At 35.6% G+C, this 23,496-nt stretch overlaps 1 pseudogene; it reads right to left on the bottom strand.

Moving 5' to 3' along the window:
* Window positions 1–880: 880 nt before the first annotated feature.
* LOC120213429 lies at window positions 881–16,856 on the bottom strand (annotated as a pseudogene).
* Between the last annotated feature and the right edge of the window lie 6,640 nt (window positions 16,857–23,496).

Below are 23,496 nucleotides of genomic sequence, written 5' to 3'. Positions count from 1 at the left end.
GAAATTATCATCAAACATTTTACAATAATAGAATTAGTCTAAGGCGAGATGACAATCAACGAGAGTAAAAAGCCAAATTCACATATTTACAAGGTCAGGTCATGCACGCTTTGGAGATGCCCCTTAAAAACAGACATCCAAGGAGATAAAACTCCCTATTAATGGAATCTGAGAGCATTAAAAGGTCCTACTTTGTAGAAAAATAAATGATCCTCTGTTTGTATTGCCATCGCGGCAAAGAGCATACCATCAGTTAAACATCGGAGGGTCTTTTTTTACTACTTAGTTAATAACCCACACGGAAAAAAGTTAAGTTATAAGAAAGGCCATGGGAAAATATAACTTTGTACAAAGAAAGAGTCTCCTTTAGTAGCCCATAAATTCTTCTGTGTTGTGTGAAGCTCAAGGATAACTGTTCCAAAATTGAAGAAATATTAGTGCAAGCAACAATTCATGTAACGATGATAGAACATTTTCGGGTTCTAAAAATATTAATCTTAAAATTTGATATGATAAATAGCTTTGTTTCAGATGTTCAGCGTTTTTAAACTGGATCTTCGAAAAAGTTGATAAACAATGTGCATAAAATTTAGCCTATGTTACCCAAAGTCGGAGGTGAGTCTTAGGTAGGTATTCTCTAGTTTTTGATGTTTTTCTATATATTAAGAGGGTCATACCCTATACACATATCCGGTTATGTGTCGTATATGGATGTCGGACAACAGATAGTAAATTTATGAATATGTGTGAACCGATGACTTAATACGAATAAGATAGGGAATACCTGAAAGTATGTTCAATCCCTTGACATACACAATCCAGAAGCAGAATCGAAAGGCGTATGAATTGACAGCTCCAATCACTCCGTTTTTCCGTTTTCTCCTGGCATTTCTGAAATTTAAGGTCTCAAGAAATAATCATATATTTCTATAAAGTTGCAAAACTCCATTTAGTTAATGTTCGAACAAGTAGACTGAAACAAAAAGTCTCACCTTCGTCTCTATTTGTACAGCAGATCTGGGAGCATATATATCAGCATGCAAAGAATTTACACCGTCATCCAGTCTCAAAGCTCACAATTTCTAATCTTCTTTTTACTTCTAGAAAGTAAGGGAGTTGAGCTTGGAATCTCGCACTCTTGGCCAAAATTCAATAACTTTGCAACTACTTTATGATTCCAAACTATCTTGTGCAGGCTCACTAAATCAAAGCATACATCAAGAACGGACTCAGAGAGTCGGGCCACTCGTCGCTAGGGTTAAAATTTCATTAAGGAAAGTCATGTTAACACTACAGTGCCTCCAGCCGGATGTATATTTAAATTCTGCAAAGAAAAATCATGATACACAACGAAGTTCAAAGCTCATTTGATAGCTGGAATATCCCGCGCATCTGAAGATATGGATTCTCAAGCAACTTTTCATTGTTACTCTGCAGATTTGACACAAAAAAAAAAAAACACTTCAGCAACAAATAAATTAAAAGTAGCAGCAACAAATGCCGTTATCCAGAGTTTCAGACTAAAAACGCCATCAATATTCATTCCAATATTTTTTCATCAGTTGTTCTCATGTATCTGTGTTTCATAATTGCAATTAAGTGGGTTCATACTTAACATTGATGAATCACTTACCTGTTGAGCTTTATAAACAAGCTTTTGTAGCATGTGTTGGTACTTTTCTGGTTTCCCGGTCATCATTCTCTGCAAAGTTCCCATACTTGAATGGCTTAGTGGAAAGGCATAACCACAAAAGGAAGGACTAAGGAGGGAAATAAAAGGGAATATATAGCAAATAAAATAAAACAAGTGGGAGAGGCGAGAGGGAGAAAGAAAATCGCAAGATAGATTTTTTTACCTTCAATAGGAAAACTGAAGAGTAATACGCCACCCTAGAATCAGTATCATCCAAAAGTTCCCTAAAAGGAAGGGTAAAAAGGAAAGTTAATATTTCGAAAAAGTCTGTGGTTAAGCTTTTATCAAAATCATTCTTGATAAGCAAATAAATTGAGATCACCTGAAAAAATTTTCTCCAAAAACTTCCTGAAAAGCTGTAGGATCAGCAGTACATTTACCAACTAGAAGCAAAAGAAGAGTAGCCCTAATGTCAGAAGTAGCACCAGGAAGTTTCCCTCTTCCTTTGCTTCCAACGGCAACACCTAGTGCGATGTTATCAGTTGCTGCACCTGCAAGTTGAATCAAAGGCCAATAAAACAGAGCAGCTGGAACGCGTGCAACTAATTGCATTGGTGCAATAGCTTGTCCTCGAAGTAGCAATGCAGCCATAGAAGCTGTCTCACAAATAGGACTACTAACACCATAGACTGATTTGCTATCAGTTTCTTCCATTACTTCATCCCAGCGACCGCTTGCTTGAGTTACAAACTCAGCATTACTAGTTTTTTTAATTCCTTCTGTGCAAGTGAAAACTTTACTCCGCTGTATTCCTTCGCCAAATTGCATTGCAGTTGAATGGGGAACTTTCAAGCAAAATTGAGAGAATAAAATATCGCACATCTGCTCAACAAAGAGAAAGGAATTGTGACACTTGTTCTAAAGTGCGAACTAGGAAACAGTGCACAAGAATTTCAAATGCAAAATGCAGAAGTTAATGATAAAATCCCCAAAATCTCAGATGTATACAATCTATTTTATGCTGTGCATCTTCTATTTGTTTGGAAATATGAATGGATAAATCCATCTGAGAGGAACCACCGAGCGTGAAATTCAATCACAATAAACATCTGAATCTATTTTGGCCATCTAAACTTCATTTTCTTCAAAAGTCAAATGGAAAGAGGTTTACTCAAGAATTACAGGTTACAGATGATAGACAAAAGACCACAGATCAAGAAGCAGGAGAATGTATATGATGAAAATGTAACATAGATCCTTGAATGATTCATAACAAAGTCAACAGAGGGGGAAAAAGGATACTTATGACTTGGTATACCTATAGAATTTTGAAATGGCTCTATAGTCCCTGACAGTATAAAGAGATCTAAATGACGGACTTTTGTCCTTCACGTCGCTCCAGTTGGTTAAAATATGAAAAGCCACTTACTATACCACAAAGATCACACTAGCTGGCCAACTGCTTGTAAGAACAGGTATCAAGCAAGGTGGTCAAATGAGGAACCTCGTAGGATCTAAGCACATCTAAAGAATATCCATACTGTATAAAGTAGAAAAACGTAGAGAAGAGATGATACAGAAAACCACCAAAACTTCCCATGTAACAAATCAGAAAGTCATAAGATAGAAAACAACATTATTGCATAAAGTGTTCCACCTAAGACATTGTGGGACATTACTAAATGGTAGGTCACTAGCAGTTTATTCAAGCGTTGTTCTTGTCTTCTGTTTTCTTTTATAGATAAATTGATTTTTGCCTAACCAATAATCTAAATCACAATTTATTAACTAAGGTTATTTGAGTGTAAATTAAATGACTATGAACTTGAAAGTTAGTAACAATGAAAAGGTAGCACGGACTATTTTAGATTAAATTAAGCAGAAAAGGCTTAAATCAGAATCACCCTCAGTCCTCCAAGGATTCTTTCCCAGGGACTGAAAATAAAGAACTGCAAAAATATTTACAAGAAATTACCATATGTAAGCGCTCGCTGTTAGGCTATCTAGACAACGTCGTAGAAATTGATCTTCTCAAAAGTTCCCCAATTCCTTCCACCCCGAGCTTAACAGAAATATAAAAGGCTTCCGGTGCATCAGCCAAAGAGAGAAGTGCAGCAATTGGCTGAATCTCATCAACACTATATTCAGAAACTCCAGTTGATATGCAAGTTTCATTTATTTGATGCAAAACATAGTCGAAAAGCACCAAATAAAGATGCTTTCTTTCTTCCCTTGAGGTTGACAACGAATACTGCACTTGATAATTGAAAGAAAAAAAAACATACATTAAAATATTTCTCTATATTTAAGAACTTTTGCATATATTTCACTTACCCCCATATTTATGAGGTGTTTAAAAATCATAATGTTAATTTATTTTAGGTCAAACAACTTCATAAATATGAACATTGCAAGCCATTACATAGAACAAAACTCACATTCCAAAAACTTTGTAAATCAATTGGAATCCCCTGCATCTGTCATGTGATTAAATATTGGGTGGGGTCCAAAGATTTTTTCATTCAGGAATCATTCGGGAAAACAATCATTTAAAAATTGTTACATGGAGACCAAGAGTAGCAGGAATATTGCCTTATGCGTAGGACAAAATAAATCTTATTCCTACACGTGCCCATATCAAACTAATCAGCATACCTCAAAGAAAATAAAATCAATTCCACCAATGAGGTCAAGCTGGTCAACAAGAAAGCTTGCCGCACTCATGATGGCTGTAGTAGAATCCTCAGGTACTTGATATAGCATGTTTGTTAGGATACTAACAAGCTTGCAATGAACAAGTCCAGCCCAGGAATTTATCCGGCTAATCACCATAAGTGCCTTGACAACCTGAAGACAAGTGAAGAGACCACAAACGAGACAGATTTATTGCCGTAATATTATCAAGTTTAAATAGATTTAAGCTATCACCATCTAAAAAACCAACCAAATCATAAAATTACTCAAAGGAAATCCAACCAAAATTTAGGTCAGCTTTGATCAACAAGACTGCATGAGCATAGTTTTGATAAAGAAAAATTGTGGAGCATGAATAACACAAAAGACATGCGAAAACTAGAGTTATGGCTAGCATAAAAGATGAGACCCTGAATTTTTACACTTTTTCTAAGTAAGCCCTACACTTTTATCAACCTAAATAAGCCTGTAACCTTCAATTTCCGTCCAAATAAGACCTTCCCATACAAAAAGTTTACTTTTGTTAAAGCCAATGCTAGTTGGATTTTTTTCTCCAAATGAAGTTAGTGTGGTCTGCTGATGTGGCTGAAAATTGAAAACTCTTGAGAAATATATTCAGGTACAGACTATGGATTAAGGCATATTTGTATCTGTATGCTATAAAAATATGGGCTTACATGGGGAAAAGTGGTAAGGTTCAGGGTTTCTTTTTTCTGTTGAAGTTGTTGCCATTTTAACCTAAAATATTCCAACATATTTAGTTTTCCAATGACAAGATGAGAATATGTTTCAAATGAGGCAAACCAAATACCAATCCCAATATCACTATACCTTAAGGCTAGAACTGAATCACATATCAAGCAAATTATATCAAAATATAATGCAGAGGGTGCACTATGTAAAATAAAACTGAAAATTAGGGCCAACTAACTCTTTTCAACATATGCAATTTACCAACAAGAAAAGGGTTGTCTTTCGATTGAGGCATACCAAATACCACCCAATATTCTCGGAACCTACACAGTTGGAACTGAATCACATATCTAGCAAATCCAACCAACTTTCAGTTTTGCAATCCCTCAGACTACAGTAAAGAAAAACTTGCTCCAAGCATGACCCAACAGAAAGTGGCATCAGGATTATTCAGAGGAATTGTAATGCTAAGATAACATTGTGCATAGATTGATCGTAGAAATTCTTGCAAAGCAAAGTTTGAACTTTGTTGGGAGGCATTTCACACTGCTAAAGCATGCCTCAGAAGTTTAACATGATAGATGCAAAAGTGCCATGTTATCAATTGGAGACCGATAAGTCTACAGGGATGTTTCATTTTTTTCATAGATGTTAAAAGGAATGCTGCCTATTTTACAGGACACATACTTTCAAAATTGGAGACGTGTACAAGAAATAGAACATCCGAATCACCTCTTAGACATAATTTCCTCCACACACGTAGACAGAGCTATCATGGGTTAAGTCAGGGTAAGAAAACAATATGGTAAATTTGGGAGAGCTCAAGGAAGTGGTAATTAGGCAGGAAAAACTGACTCACCCTGATGTCAAGTTGTAGGTTATGCGATAGATAAGGATAATTAATTAGTATTTTAATATAACACTAACTCTTAGAAAGTTAGATAAAGATAACTACCAAGTAGTTTAGTTTAAATTAACTCTTAGAAAGTTAGATAAGGATAACTACTAAGTAGTTTAGTTTAAATTAAATACTTGTTCTCACCTATTATATATACATATTAAACTTGTAATCTATTGTTACTTGAATATACGACAGTGAAGTTTTTCACTTTTTCTTACCTTTGTCATTTAATTTATTTCATCACCCAATTCCTTTTACTTCACTTTACATTAGCCCTATTTTCAACATGGTATCAGCTAGGTGACCGATCCTTCACCTAAATCTAACCGATTTTTTCCCTTTTTTACCCTAAATCTAACCTTCAATCATGAATTCCACCACTTCTTCATCGGAGGTCACTTCGGAATTCCTCATTAATTCACCCCATTCTGATGTTTCTTCAGCCTCTATCACCTGTCACCGATTGAATGGTGACAATTATATCCCTCTCTCTCAAACTACTACTCGGCCAAAGAAGGGGAGACCTTGGTGTGACTCTTGTAAGAAGGTTGGCCATCTGCGGGATTCCTGTTGGAAATTACATGGCAAGCCTACTGATGGGAAGTCTTCAAAACAACATCAACAATGTGATACTCAAGAAAACTGTGTTGTGAATACTAATTTACAAGGAAGTTCGTTTACTAAAAAACAAATGGAAGAGTTGCAACAGTTTTTTAGTCAGTTAAACACTCATTTTCAATCAGTACCTGCAGGTAAAATTCCTTCTGCTACTTTGGCTAATACATCCACCACTCCTACTTGGGTTGTGGATTCTGGTGCAAGTGATCATATGACAGGTGATATTCGGCTCTTTCACACTCTTCATGCCGACTCGTCTATCTCTCATATTCGAACAGCTGATGGTTCTCTATCCAGTGTTGCCAGTCATGGGTCTATTCGAATAAATCATGACATTTTGTTATCTCATGTTCTTTATGTTCCCAATTTATGCTGATTTATGATGTATCACGAAATTTAACTCTGATTTTTGTGAATTTCAGGATTCTAGCTCGGGGAAAGTGATTGGCAGTGCTAGGCTTTGTGGGGGTCTTTACCTACTTCCAGCAACTTTATTTTCCCACCCATCTACTTCCTACCATGTTATACAACAATTTCCTTTACTTGAACCTTCAACCGATGTTATGTTATTGCATTTTCGTTTAGGACATCCCAATTTCTTTTATCTTGCAAAATTGTTTCCACATTTGTTTGTCAATAAGAGTCCAAAATCTTTTTCTTGTGATATTTGTCCACTTGCTAAACAAACTAGGAGTGTTTATCTACCTTCTTCATATAAACCGTCCAAACCATTTACCATGATCCATAGTGATATTTGGGGACCATCTCGGGTCGCATCTTTACATGGGTTTCGGTGATTTATTTCATTTATTGATAATCACACTCGTACTACATGGATCTTTCTCATGAAAACCAAATCTAAAGCTTGTGAAATATTTAAACGGTTCCATAAGATGGTTAAAACCCAATTTCAGTGTTCAATCCAAATGTTTCATTCTGACAATGGTAGTGAGTATTTTGCCAATATTTTGGGTTCTTTCTTTCAGGAAACCGGGATTGTTCATCTTACTTCGCGTGTCAATTCTCCTCAACAAAATGGGATTGCTGAGCAGAAAAATAGACATCTTCTTGAGGTTACTCGGTCTCTACTTTTTTCCACAAATGTTCCTAACTATTTTTGGGGGAAGCCCTTTTAACTGCCACTTATTTGATTAACCGTCTCTCTAGTAAACCGTTACAATTTAAGTGTCCGAGAGATGTTTTTCTTTAGTTTTTTTCCCAATTTTAAACCGATGACTTCATTGTTACCCCTTAGAGTTTTTGGTTGTACTGTGTTCGTTCATAACAATGTTCCTTTCAGGTCCAAATTAGATCCTCGAGCATTTCGGTGTGTGTTTCTGGGTTATTCATCGACTCAAAAGGGCTTTCGGTGTTATTATCCTCGTACAAAGAAATTCTTTATTACTATGGACGTTACTTTCCTTGAAAAAACACCTTTTTTCCTTAAAACTACTATTCAGGGGGAGTCATATAATGAATATCAGTTTGTTAACTCACAACAATTGTCACTTGATTTGCAGCCAGCTCTTTTTGATCAACCAACACCGTCAAACCAGTTAAACCAGTCAAATAAGCCTACAAAATCGCTACAGCCATACCAAACAACACTATCGAACCCAGAAAACGTATCCTTGCCAAACCAGTCCACCGAAACACATTTACCTCGGCATGATCAGTATATCACTTCGCCTCAAATACCTCAATCCGAGTTGCAGATTTACAAGAGACGAAAAAAACCAATTTCTAAATCAATCCCTGAACCTAATTCCGAGTCTCCCACACAACATGAACACTGTCATGAACTGGAACCGAACGAGAATCCTTTGGAGAATGAAGAAGATAATCAGAGTTCTTCCACTAATTAAATGCTTTAATTGATGATAATGACTTGCCGATAGCTCAAAGGAAATGAGTAAGAAAATGCAGAAATTATCCAATTGAGAGATTTGTTACATACGGAAAGCTAATGCCTTGTTTTAAGAACTTTACAGCAAGTGTAGATAGCATTACTATTCCAGATACGGTGGAAGAAGCATTGAAAGATCCCAAGTGGAAAAAGGCAGTAGAAGAGGAATTAAAAGCATTGGAAAATAACAATACTTGGATTATAGTTGATCTTCCGAAAGATAAAAAACCAGTCGGCTGCAAATGGGTATTCACGGTAAAATACAAAGTTGATGGGAGCATTGAAAGATATAAGGCGATATTAGTGGCGAAAGGATTCACTCAATCTTTTGGAGTTGATTACCATGAAACGTTTGCTCCGGTAGCAAAACTAAACACTGTGAGAGTGTTACTGTCATTAGCAGTTAATGAGAATTGGGTGCTTCATCAGTTAGACATCAAAAACGCATTTCTAAACGGAAACTTGGAGGAGGAAGTATATATGCGAATTTCACTGGGTGTGAATAGTAATACAGGAAAAGCATGTAGATTACTAAAGTTTTTGTATGAACTTAAGCAATCTCCAAGAGTCTGGTTTGACAAATTTACAAAGGTGATTATTCAGAATGGTTACAAGCAATGTCAGTCGGATCCCACTTTATTTGTCAAAACAGCTTCAAACAACAAAAAGGCAATTTTGATTGTCTATGTGGATGATATCATTCTAACAGGTGATGATTGTATGGAGATAGAAAGATTAAAAAAGCTACTGGCGAAGGACTTCGAAACCAAAGACTTGGGAACTTTACGATATTTTTTAGGCATGGAGGTTGCAAGGTCAAAAGAAGGAATAGTGATCAATCAAAGGAAATATATCCTTGATCTACTATCAGAAACTGGAATGAAGGGATGTAAGCCGGCAGAAACACCCATGGAAGTAAATCTTAAGCTAAGGAGAGAAGAATTGGGAAGTCCTGTGAACAAAGAACAGTACCAAAGGCTAGTAGGTAAACTAATTTATTTATCAGTTACTAGACCTGATATTGCGTTCCCTGTCAGTATAGTGAGTCAATATATGAATGATCCAAGAGAAGAACATTTAGAGGCAGTGAATAGAATTCTAAGATACTTGAAAATGACACCAGGACATGGTTAATTTTTAGAAAAAGTGATGATAGAATGGTAAGAATATTTTCGGATTCAAGCTGGGCAGGTGAATTAACGGATAGAAGATCTACAATTGGTTATTGTTCATTTGTTTGGGGAAATCTGGTTACTTGGAGAAGTAAAAAACAGGCGGTGATGTCTCGAAGTAGTGCAGAAGCAAAATTTATAGCAATGGCACTTGGAATTTGCGAAGGAATTTGGCTTCAAAGAATGTTAACTGAGTTGGGGTTATGTGCTAACAAATGGTTTGAACTTCAAAGCAACAGTAAATCTGCAATAAGTATTGCAAAAAATCCAGTTCATCATGACCGAACGAAGCATGTGGAGATTGACAGACATTTCATCTCTGAAAAGGTGAATGGTGGAACTGTGAAACTCAATTATATTTCAACGAAGAATCAGTTAGCAGATATTCTCACCAAAGCACTTCCAAGAATTACCTTTGATGAGATTATATCCAAGTTGGGTCTTTTCAACATTTACTCCCCAACTTGAGGGGGGAGTGTAGGCTATGCGATAGATAAGGATAATTAATTAGTATTTTAATATAACACTAACTCTTAGAAAGTTAGATAAAGATAACTACTAAGTAGTTTAGTTTAAATTAACTCTTAGAAAGTTAGATAAGGATAACTACTAAGTAGTTTAGTTTAAATTAAATACTTGTTCTCACCTACTATATATACATATTAAACTTGTAATCTATTGTTACTTGAATATACGACAGTGAAGTTTTTCATTTTTTCTTACCTTTTTCATTTAATTTATTTCATCACCCAATTCCTTTTACTTCACTTTACATTAGCCCTATTTTCAACACAAGTCCTTTTAATCGATTTCTCCAAATGTTGCCTCTATCACAAACAAAATATAGTAAACAGCTTAGGGCAGAAGCCCAGACAGATTCTTCCATCTCATCAGCCTGCAATAAGTATTAAAGGCATGAGAGAGATCATAAAGACTACTGAGAACAAATGCAATAGCATGGAAAAGTAAAATGGAAGTATAGACAAGCAGGGTCTGAACATCCTAAAATCAAAGCAGCCAAAGTGCACAAGCTTCAGCTGAAAGACTGCCTGTACCTGAACAAGAAGGAGAAGTATCTCATATAAAATGTTTAAAATCCAAGACTCAAATTTATCAGTAGCTGAGGGCATTCCCAGCTTCTTGGAAGAATCTATTTTCCTCATCCCTTGTGTGGTAAGCTGATCTTCACTATTTAAAAGTATTTCTTGAGAATACTCTTCCTCAATTGGAGAACTGTCATCAATTATCATCGGCTCTAACAAGTGCACATGGACTGCAAGGTTTAGAATTAAATCAAAAGCACGCACCCTACACGTTGTCCTTGGAGAACTAAGCATCTCCTGTAAGAAAGTTCATAAAACAATGGTAAGAATTAAAAGATGCTTTCACGATACTTTTGAATAAAAAACTAAAAATGTAATAAACAAAAACCAGAAGCATAGATAGGGTGAGAGGAGCAGCAGTTCCAGAATCCAAGACATACCTACAAAACAAAATTTTCAGCAACTCCATACCAACAATCATCATTAGATGTGAAATTTAAAAGAAGAAAACAAGCCAAGAAAAACACAATAAAATCAATCACACGATTCTGTGCAAAAACAAGTTATATTGGCAATTCAGGTTCAAGCCCCTGGTAACGTTTAAGAATAACTGACACTTGCAATGGGTCAGATCTCCACCTATATTAAGGAAGCGACAATTTGAAGTGTGTTCAAACCATGATCAAGGGGAAGTCAACTTCAGATACTTAAAATGGATTAATACATTGTTTTCTTGGAGAAATTATTGTTAAATGGCAACGAATTAGTGAACCATTCAAGAAGCATTAGAATAACATTTACTTAGGATTGCAGGATAAAAATTAAAAAGGAGGAAAGTTTATCGCATAAGAATGATTCCAAAATAACTTATGCACCTTAGGCTAATACGCAAAATGTAATATTATTATTATAAGGACAAAAGAAGGTTGCTAAGGAGAGAGGGTGAGAAAGAAAGGATGCATTGAAGGCATAAAATACAGGACAAAAGAGGTCCAAGTAAAGAGGAAGAAAGAAACATTATTGTCAATAACCAGTTTAATGAGGAAGCTCACAGCCACATCCATTGATGGCTTTGGAGTGTTACTACTTAATCTAGAAGACATCATCATGGTGTTAGCATTTGTAAAAGATGTCTCAGAACAAACAGCAGCAATGACCTCGCATACCTCAGCAGGGTTCAAATGGAGAGGTTGTTGTTCACTGATATACACAAAAATATTTGATGAGAGAATAAAACCATAGGCATAAACTAAACCACATTGAGATCTATCAATGCTGTGAAACAAACAGCGCTTCAAAATAAATACAATAATTTTGCACTCCAGCACAAGAACAGTGCAGGATAGACCCAGCCACGGATCATGATGCTATGGAACAATTATACAAATTGTAGTAAATGGATGTTAATAAATGCTTCATGTTCAACTCAACAACATAAATGTCCTCATATTAAACATGGAGTATTTGCTAACAGGAAAAGGGAGAAGATCCGTTTTAATTCCAGAACCTAGCAAACTAGCAATAGAGGCAAAATTCATTACCTAACAAATTACAAAAGAAATTAAGGGATGTCAAATGGAACACCTGTAATGACGATATTGGAAAAGTGGTCGGGCATGTGGGCGGAATGTGCTTGCTGGAGAATCATCCCTACACAAATCAAATGCAAGAACCCGAACTGTAACCATACAACTTCAAAATTAAGGCTTAAACTATGCATGGTTAATTTTCTCTTAAACTCAACAGTTCCGTCTTACTAATTATACCACATTTAAAGAAGCTTACGTTTTAAAGTAGTCAGAATGTTATGCTAGTTTTCTCTTAAACAGAAACACATATCTGTCTAACTGGATCAGTTAAACTCTTTTAAATCCAGATTATGGTTAACATCAGATTGGTTGTACCAATTTGAAAAACTCCATAAAAGCAGTCATAATTTATTAGAAAAAGGTTTTATAGACAAACAGAACCTGTAGCTACAAGATTCCAACCACTAACTAGGAAAGAAACTTGAAATCATTGCCTTAAAAGCTACCAGTCTACGACCTTTCCACCCATCAAATAGCAAAGATAAAGTTTGACAGCAGAACCATATAAGTCTGACAAAGTATAATAAATCCCTACGAACCATGATAATGTTAAGTGAGACAAAACATAAAGTCATCAAAGCAATTATCTGAAAGCAAGTGAAGAACATACCAAAATTGTTGAGGTCCTCCTTTACTGCGTTTCAATGCAGTAATTGCTCTCAAGTGGGAGTGAGCAGAAGCGGAATGGCCAATTGTTGTGACCGGTGAGGGCTGTAAGAGTTGATCAAGATAAGGCATATCAGCTGTGCCGAAATATTTCCAAGGCTGGTCATTCATTTTAGCTTCCATGACTCCAACAAGTAAAGCCGCTGCTCCTACTTCTAAGCAATTATGTGTTCTCATGTCTTGCATATTCGCATATTGATCGCTGTTTCTTGAATATAAAACATTTCATATGTTAAATTGACTTTGAAGCAGTAGAACACATGGAAGAGCAGTGTTAAAAGCCAAAACATACCAGAGACAAGACATATAAAGGAAGAAAATAAAGACAACATGAACTATTTGATACTTGATAAGCATACGCAAATTGCAAATTGCAAATTGCAAATTGCAAATTGCAAAATGAAGTACCTTTCAGTAAACACTGGCGACTGATGATCCCTAAGCCAGCGCCATTTCAAAACATCATGTGCAATATATTCAGGCTTCTCTATTCCATCAGCTTCCTCAATGTTCGACAAATTTGAAACAGATAAAGTTGCTGCATCTTGTTTCTCTAAAGATTCCCCAACATTCACAGGGCATAGCTGGGAATTGAAAGATCTACTCAACAAAGATGACAACGAAGGAAGTGGTTGCCTAGATGCCAAGGTTGCCCCAACAAATGCTGCTGACTGGAATGAACGCTTTGGAATATGTTGAGCCACTAAGGATCTCAAATAATTCAATGACTTTACAAGGGCTCCAGAAGCAAAACTAGATACAGGCAACAAAGGAGAAGCACTTGCGGATGGTGTTGGTGTTGGTGTTGGTGTTGCTGACGTACTAGGTTGTTGATTTAAAGATCGAGACCAAGGTGACAAGCTTTGATTTGGACTAATGTCACATTCAGCTATTAAGTTGACACAAAACCGATCTATTTGCAGCAAAGTCTCCTCGCTGGGCTTATACCTGCACCAAATAGAACACAACAAAATTTTCAAAGAAAACAACAACATAAAATAGACCCTATAAATCTTGGAACTTGTGATATTTTTAACTTTTCCAGTCAGTCCAAAACTGGATATCGACCACAGCAAGTTCTATATTTACAAAGAGACTATACTGATAACCAAATGTTATGAATACTTGCTAGATGTTAATTCTGGTCCAAATATTGCATTCTGAAACCAACAAACATTCAAACGCTTCCCTATTCTACATAAAATGAAAAGAGAAACACAAGTTCACGGCAAGAATAACATACCTTAAGAGGTAACGCTTTAGGAGTGCCACACACCTTCCCACCACAGCTGGACTGACACAAATTATATACACATTAGCCAAAAAGAAAATTAATTCAAGCAATGTGCTAAGCGTAATGACTAGATTAAAAAGGGGAAAGTGAACTTTGAATGACTTGCAACAACAGTTAAATCAGTAATCAACTGTAAAATAATAATTATAATAATAATGCAGCTGGCAACAATTGTTTATAGTATGATTGGACTAAAGGACGGTAATCAACAGGATTGAACAGTTATGCTCTCGTTTTTTCTGGAAAGGTACTGATAAGGCATCATCTGGAGCTAGAGTTAGTTGGGAGAAGTATGCCTCTTGAAATCTGAAGGAGGGCTTGGACTAAAGGACATCAAGTCTTGGAATAAAGCATGTATGATGCAATTAATCAGGAAAATCCTTGCGGGTGAGGGTTCTTTGTGGGTAGCTTGGCTCAAAAGATACGTGATAAAGGATAATGACTTCTGGAATATGGAAGCTGGAATAAATTCTAGTTGGAGCTTTAGGCGGATACTTAAAATGAGACTTGAGGCATATCCTGTTTTAACTTCTGGATGTAAGAAGATTAGAGAAATATGGGAAGTGATTAGAGTGAAGGGAACTAAAGTCCCCTGGCATAAGCTGATCTGGTTTCCTCTACACATCCCTAAACATAGTATGATTGTATGGATGGCCTTATTAGACAAACTTCCAACAAAGGATAGGCCGAAACGTATGGGGCTCGATATTGATGATAAATGTGTTTTTTGTAAAGATTCACTGGAAACAAGGGATCACTTATTCCTCCACTGTTCTGTGGCTGTTTCTTTGTGGGATGCAGTGTTGAACCTTAATGGCTTGCGGAGAAGATCACTTTCATGGGAAAATCATTTAGCTTGGGCTTGTGGTGCATGGAAAGGAAAATCCTTACTCACAACAATCATGAAGTTAGCTTGGACCGCTTTAACTTACACTCTATGGGAGGAGAGAAACAAGAGATTGTTCCAAGGCTACTCGAGAAATTTTGAAGAGATGATCCATTCTATTAAGGAATCTGTAGCTATTCAATTAAGGGGTAGGAATATTACTCTTTGTAATCATTGGGGTATAGCTTAATTGATGTTTTTGTTTTTGTAAGTAGGATGTCCTTTTGTAATCAGGAAATTGGTTTTTTTTGTAGCAGATCTCTGCTTCTTTGGGTAATAAAAATGAATTATCCAAAAAAAAAAATCAATTGTTTATAACAATCATGCATCATTTTCTCTTTACATGTTTTTCTTTGCAGTACTATATTCCATTCAGGTGTTTAAGAAAAATTGAAATAAATTGCATATTCTTCTGCCGCTGTCTCTATGAAATTTCTAGACATCCAAACATAACTCGGGTGTTTCTAGAAGAACTTACACAACTTGTATAACATTGCATAAATTTGGTGTAAATATACTGTCATATGATTGGAGCATTCTAAACTTTCAACACATCGACAACATGTTCAAACAATCTAAAACCACAACATCATTTATCAGATATAGACATTACCTCACAATCACTTAAAATCTGTATTTCCAATCTATTTAACACTCAAACATGTTCATAACCCCATCTGACTCTAAAACACTCTTGTGGTCAGTCATATAAGTACACACTAAGCAAATAAATTACCTGCGTTCCCTCTCTGCAATTGTATGCTCTAAAATAACAATGTAAGCCAGGTCAGTTGTTGAGGGCGCTGCCAGATAGTCCTGTCATTGTTAAATATAAGTTCTGCTATTATAAGGTTCAAATACCAATTCCACAGGTTAGGCAAAAAGGTCTAATACTAAAATATGTATACTAGCAAAAACTCCAGAAGAATCTAAAATACATGAATCATAATATTACAAAATTCAAATATAAATTCCACAGGAGAAGTTAAAGGAAAAGGCTTAGAATTTCAATTTTCAACTAATTAACTTATGATGTATTCCATTGTGCTTTTACTACGTTTTTGCTCGGCCGAAGCAAAAGAAAAATTGTGAAGAACTAGAATTTCAAATCTAAATTTTGCAAATAACAAAATGCACACTTAAAATTCTTTTTCACTATTAAACTTAACACTCAAATCATTTGGTCATTCTCATTTTTAATCAAATAGGATGTCCATTTTCATTATTAGCTTCCACCAATTTATAAGCATACAGAACGCTTCTCAGTAATATAAATCCATTATGTTTCCAAACGTTTTGCCACCTAAATGAATTCTAAACGAAAAATCTATTATGTTTTTTTCCCTTTTTTTTCAATATTTATACACAGCAGAAAACCACTCTTTATATTACAAAACATAAAAAAACAGACAACAATATTTCAAGATCTAATAACAAAACAATAAGAGGAATTTCAAATCCAACAAAGAATAATAACGAACCCGAAGTGTCCTCGAAGCTTCAGTTAAAACCAACGGACTCCCATGGTGATACGAGCCAACACCTCCAGCTCCCGCAGCCTGCGACGAAGAAGAAGAAGACGAGGAAGAAAGACAATCCGCCACCGCCCGACGCAACGGCTCGGGCGGCTTCTTGAGCGACGGAGATCTAAGCCGCGACACACCACTAGCTGTTCCTAACTGAAATCTCGAACTCCCGGAACTCCGACCGGGACTGAACATCGTTGTCATCGAATTTCCGCTTGCTCCGAATCTAAGCTACGACTGTCTTGCAATCCAACTCCTCAAATTAAAAAAATTTAAAATCTAATTAATTATTGGAGAAATTAAGTGTTTAATTGGGCGTTTTTCTAAAAAAAATCAGCTGTGAGCGATATATTCATTGATCTAATATTGATCAAATTATATTTCTTGATCTAACACATATAGCAGTAAAGCACGTTCATGTTTCGCGTTATATGTTAATTTGACGATACATGGGTATAGCGCGCCCCTTGTACAGTTTTATATGTGGGTATAGCGCGCCCCTGATCCGCGCTATACGTTACGTAGGGATATAGCATTGTCTATGCTCAGTGTTATACCTGGGTATGAATTATATTTAGCGTGGATCACCTTTTATCTGAATAATTACATATATCGCGGTACAAGTACCGCGCCTTATATGGTTATAAATACCTTTCACTTCCTGTTAAGTTTCTCACATCTCCTTATATCTCTCATCTCAACTTATAAATTAATACAACAATTCCGTCAATGAATAATAATTCTAGTAATTTTCTCATATTTTATTTAGAAATTCGTGCGATTTTTCGTTATAAATTTTTTTTATTATACTTATTATTTATTATGATTATTTGAAAAAATATTATACTAATTATTTTCAATTAATTTTTGTGTTTATAAAATTGAAAAGCAGAAGCATACATCAAAATAGTTTTACGGTACTTATAATAATATAAAATTATATTATTTAAATTATTTACGTTGATGTGTAAAAAATTTATTGTGTTATATTTTCGTTCATATATAATTTATTTAATCAGGTTTGTTTTATTTTTTTTGCAGATATAATATTGTCGTACTTTTAAACTAAAAGAATGGCGCGACTTTCAGCTATTGTTTATTATGATGGTGAAATTCGAGAAGATGAAATCGACGTTGTTTTCGTATCAAATGAGCGTGTTAAAATATCATTCAAAAGAAACATAACTCTTGAGGAGCTGATAACGAAGATTTCGATGAAGATTCATATTGGAAGTAGTAGAAGAATGTCGTCGTTGCAGTACAGATTTACAACATCATTGTTGTCATTAACTTATACAACGTTCGAACTTTTGAACAATGATGATGTTCAAATGATGGTTGAAACTCAAAGTAATTATTCAGACGCCGCTATTGAGATGTATACACATTTTGTTCAAGTGCGTGCTGTTCGGGGTCAATCATTAAGCTCCCACTATGGGCTGGCTGAACAAGTTGATCAAGTTGACAGCCCGACTACAGTAATGTGTAATGATTTTAATACCATAATGGGGAGACATTCATCCGCAACTCCTTATGATATGTACCGAGGTGGGTCTACGAACAATCCGTATGACAACACCGCGTCCAGTTCAAGGGGAAGTCATTCATCTGCAAATTTCTTTGACCATATGGAGATGCCATCTACGCAACCATCTGTGCAGTTTCCATTTGACACGATGGCTTCAAGCTCTAGGGGGAGGCATTCGACTGCGAGCTTTTTCGATCTCAATGTCGACATGCCTTCTAATTCAAGGAGAAGGCGTGCAAGTAGTAGATTCTTCGACCTAAATGTGGAGAGCATGGAGGAACCATCATCTCCACCAGAAGAACCGCTTCGTGAGCCTGGTGCGGATGGTGCTGAGACTGGACTATTCATTCACCCAGAATCACCGCAATTCAACTCCGATGATGATAAAGTTCCAGGAAATGTGGCACAAACTGACCCTCCTGCACACATGTATGAAGCTGATTATGGTGCAATGTACGGGCCAGAATTTGCGGATATGCCTCATCTCGGTGACTATGGATATTACTCATCAATAAATAATGGTAAGTTATATTTAGGCATAGAGTTTTCAAGCAAAGAAGAAGCGGTGATGGCTATAAAAAATTACAATATTCGTAATTATATTCAGTCCAGAGTCAATCGATCGACGACTAAAAAATATGTATGCTATTGTGCCCGACTAGAAAACGGATGCAATTGGATGGTTCGCGTATCGAAAATGAAGAGGAAAAACAACATATGGGAACTAACAGTATACAACAGTCCTCACACATGTTGTGCTAGAGGGGTCAACCAAGATCATCTCAACTTGGACTCTGAAATGATATGTCAAGACATCATGCCCATGGTAAAAAGAAGCTCTCATATAGCTGTTGCAGTATTGATTTCAGCTATACAATCACAGTATGGGTACACTGTCTCCTATAAAAAAACTTGGTTGGCAAAACAAAATGCCATTGTCAAACTTCATGGCGAATGGGATACATCTTACAACGAACTTCCAGGTTGGTTTAGGTTGGTGCGGACGTTGAATCCTGGGACAATTGTGGACTTCGAAACCTCCTATGCATACCATAATGATCGAGTTCTTCGCGATCGAAGTCAATTCTACCGGTTTTTTAGAGTTACCCATAGTGTGTGTAATGCTGTCAAATATTGCAAGCCTGTGGTCCAGATCGACGGGACTTTCTTGTATGGAAAATACAAGCAAATTTTATTATTGACAGTTGTCCAAGATGGCAATCGCAACATTCATCCAGTTGCTTTTGCTCTTGTCGAAGGAGAATATATAGATTCTTGGGCTTTTTTCCTTCGAAATTTACGTGTACATGTTATCACGAGGGAAAACATCTGTGTCATTTCAGATCGCGGAGCTGGGATCAAAGCAGCAATGGAGTATTTGGGTCCAATGTGGCAACCACCCTTTGTCCAACATAGGTATTGTCTCCAACACATTGTTGCGAACTATCATGGAAGGTACAAGAAGAATGATGAGCGTCAATTAATTGTACGCATAGGTAAGTGAAACTGATGTAGTTTGTTTTCTTTCAATCGTTTTAATTTTGCAAAGAAAGCAAGTTAGTAAGTTATACATTTTTTGATCAGGTTACGAACTACTTCCTCGAACGTTTGAATCAATGCTTCAAGATTTGCGGGCGAAGAACGAGGAAGGATACTGTAACACCCCCAACCCGTATCCGACCCGGATACGAGTCCGAAGTGTCACATTGACTTTTCAAACCTTGACTCTTAAGAAAAATCCCGGGAAATTTAAAACTTTATTTAAATCAAAATAAAGACTTTATCAGAGTGCTCGTACTTAATGACTTATTACATGCCAACACTTTATACATAACCAAATACATACTTTGTCAAATATTTCTGATCTGATCTTTTGGTAAGGAAAACTGACCTGTCTTGCTCCGCATCACTCCTTACTCTTCTCGAAACCTACGTGTGAAACAATCACACGCTAAGTCGAAGACTTAGTGAGGCATAACAACTTATAATGCACTTTAAAACATATATTGATACATGCATGTTCTGTTCTATCATGTTATAGCAATTCCATGCATTTTTCATGTATAAAATCATATCAGATTAATTGCAGTAAATACATACATACACATAATTCATCATTAACAGTTTATCATATAATCACATACTTTTTCAATCAAACACTATACACACACAACATCATATCATTTCTATAGCATTTATCATGCCACTAACTTATATTTGTTCATATCTCTGGATTAGCCCATGTACATATGTGAGAACTATCGATATGTGAGTCTATAGAGGTTGTGCACTATGTTGTCACCACAGCTCGTATAAATGCACCGAAGTGCCCCGTAGAATTGCACCGTAGTGCCATATAATGATGTCCATAAGGACCACATAGAATTCTTTAAGAATCATATACATATGCTAGGGATCAAGTATGTGTCTTTCCAGACTTCACACATGTTCCAAAGAATATACATATGTCCCGAAGAACCGCGTAGAATTGCACCGTAGTGCCATATAATAATGTCCATAAGGACCACATAGAATTCTTTAAGAATCATATACATATGCTAGGGATCAAGTATGTGTCTTTCCAGACTTCACACATGTTCCAAAGAATATACATATGTCCCGAAGAACCGCGTAGACCCTCGACTCTTGGCATGCCAACTATACCCCTAGCTCTCATGACACATAACATGGGCGTTATCATTTATTTCATTTCAAATATTCACATAAACTTGTAATTCACTTTCACATATCACTTATCACATAGCTTCTTTTCATATGATCACATAGTCACGTAGTTCACTTACACGTAAATCATTTCCATATAATTCACATGTCACATATGTCATGTTTTCATATAATTTCTATCATTTCTCACCCAATCACCTTTATTCATGTACACATACTCATCATATTTTGTTCACATATGATCATATACTTCATATAACAGATAGGAACACTTTCACGTAGCTTATAATCATAGGTTTTGTCTCATAACATATACTTGTTTTCACATATATATTTCATATCAATTCTTATACCATCACATAATTCCTTTAACATACATAACATATCATGTAACATTATAATAGAAATACTTATAAGTCATATCACTTAGAGCACATATACTTATAGTCACATTGCTTATATCTTAATCTTATGCCTTCTCTTAGACATATATATATATATTCACATGTTCAGGTAATCCACCATTTCATCACATAATTGTGTATTCATATAACTCATTTCATTTCATTTCATATCTATCTATATATATATCCTCAAGATTATCCTAATATAAATCATATAGCACTCTTATATTTCGTATTCATATTCATCTAGGGCAGACTTATAAACATATCTCACTTCTATTATTTCTCTATATATAATCTAATTTGTTTACTTAATTCAATTTCATATAACTCCTATAATCTTCTCATATAACTTCATAATTTTCTATCATACAACCCATGTGTTATAGTTTTATTTAAACATATGAATCTTTCCCATCTAGCTTATCTTATATGTTCATCTTATCATTTATGTTCAAATCTCCTAGTTAGTGTACTATTCTCACTTCATCCTATAGATCAATATTATCCAGCTTATTTCACTTATCATATAGTAATAATTATATTTTACTATGATCACATAGTTTATATCTCATATAATTCATAACCTTTCTTATGTAATTACTTATACTTTATCATCTAACACATAAAAGAACAGATCAATCCATATACTCAAGCATACATACATGCATATTCAACTCATGCCTTTAATCATGCATTCATGTGTAACACTTCAGGAAATAGACTCATCGCAAGTCTTATTCCCATTGCACATCATATACTATTGAATATGCACTCACCTGGCCTCACTAGTCAATTCCAATCTATTATCTTTCCCCTTGATCGATCTTACTTGTCAATGGTTCCAGAACTCGTTTAAGCTCTGAATCTACATAATTATACATTTTAAGGCAATTATTAGATACCTACACCTTGTAATTTGATACTAGCAACTTAAACGAACTTATTAAACCCATATTCCCAATTTTCCTTTAGGGGGAATCGGTTCCCTACTAAGGGGGTATCGATTCCCTCATGACATTCTGGAAATTTTGTCGTTTGAAGGGGTATCGGTTCCCCTTGAATGGGTACCGATTCCCCTTGCCCAGAAATCATATTTTCAACCCGAAAATTACTTCATTTCCTCTCAAACACTTCATATATCATCCCCTTTTCATTCTTAACTCTAGTACACATACTTAAACCAATCTATATTCATTTATTTCATCTTAAACCTCAAAATCCTATATTCCATACGAGATTCAAAAATCATACCAAATTTTCAATGTGTTCTAAATCCGATTCTAACACTTTATACTTCTTAATTAGATTGATGACAAGTCAAATTCATCCTTAGAATTTCAAAAACCTTTCTATATCAAAATTTCATTTTTAATCTTTTAATAGAAATTCCTTTCTAATTCTCCCTTCTTGATGTTTTAAGTTTATACAAGCTTTCCTTAAGCTTATATAACCCCCAAAGATTCAAAACCAACTTATAAATTCCAGAAATCAGTTAAAAATCAAACTTACCTTTAAGCTGGAGCTACGAGAAGAAGAAGAAGAGAGCAAGAAGAAGGCTTCCAGAACTCTCCCAAAACCCACGTATATCACCTGTATTTAAAGGAAATACAAAATATCCTTTAAGCTGAAAAGACTAAATTGCCCCTTTAATTATCCATCTATGCTATTCAATCCATCATCAAAATTCTTTACTTAAATCCCAACACTTTTAACTTATTTCAAAATTGAGCACACAGTTTCCAAAATTTACATTTTAGTCACTGATCCGGCTTTTGGGGATGTTACAGATACAATTACATCAGCCTCATCGATAAAGAAATATAGACGAACGCATATGATGGTGGATATCGATATGAACACATGACGACCAACTTGGCTGAGGCAATCAATTCAACCTTAAAGGGTGCACGTCACTTACCTGTAGCGGCTTTGGTAAAAACTATATATTTTTATTTGGGGGCGCTTTTTGCGAAGCTCGGGGGACAAGCTCAAACCTGGATGCAAGGCGGTCATGTCTATCACCCTATATTAGTTGCAAATCTACAGAAAAAAAATTGTTGCATCAAATGGAATGTCTGTAACAAGCTTCTCTAGAAGGCATGAAATGTTTCGTGTCACAGAGTTACCGCAACCTCTTCAAGAGATTGAAGTTGTGTCGTTAATAGTAAATCTAAGGGACAAAACGTGCGACTGCGGGTTTTTTCAAGCTCTGAAGTATCCATGCTTTCATGTGATAGCATCTTGCTCGCATACAC

The sequence above is a fragment of the Hibiscus syriacus genome, unplaced genomic scaffold, assembly GCF_006381635.1.
Source record: "Hibiscus syriacus cultivar Baekdansim isolate YM2019G1 unplaced genomic scaffold, ASM638163v2 tig00110020_pilon, whole genome shotgun sequence".
Lineage (NCBI taxonomy): Eukaryota > Viridiplantae > Streptophyta > Magnoliopsida > Malvales > Malvaceae > Hibiscus > Hibiscus syriacus.
This window is presented reverse-complemented; position numbering and strand designations above follow the sequence as displayed.